The sequence below is a fragment of the Populus euphratica genome, unplaced genomic scaffold (assembly GCF_000495115.2).
Source record: "Populus euphratica unplaced genomic scaffold, PopEup_1.0 scaffold51.1, whole genome shotgun sequence".
Lineage (NCBI taxonomy): Eukaryota > Viridiplantae > Streptophyta > Magnoliopsida > Malpighiales > Salicaceae > Populus > Populus euphratica.
Genome location: NW_011499932.1, coordinates 352,930 through 353,374, shown reverse-complemented (window position 1 = coordinate 353,374; position 445 = coordinate 352,930).

The following is a 445-nucleotide window of genomic DNA, read 5'->3' as shown; positions in this document are numbered from 1 at the left end:
AGCATATAAATTTCTTCTTCAAGTTCTCCATGAAGAAATGCAGTTTTCACGTCTAACTACTCCAAGTGAAGATCAAATATAGCACACATTGCCAAGATTACTCTGTTTGTCGTAAGTCGTACCACTGGAGGAAATATCGCATTGAAGTCTATTCCTTCTTTTTGAGCATATCCTTTCACCACCAATCTTGCATGATACCGTTCCACTTGATCATTGCTATCATGTTTTATCTTGTAAACCCATTTGTTGCCAATGGCCTTTCTTCCTTGTGGTAGTGGAACAAGATCCCAAGTATTATTCTTGTGCAAAGCTTTAATCTCCTCTTGCATTGTTGTCATCCACATAGATACATCTGTGCTTTTGATAGCCTTATGGAAAGTTAATGGCTCTCCATCCTCTATTAGAAGACAGTATGCAATGTTACTTTCAGTAACATATTCTGAGT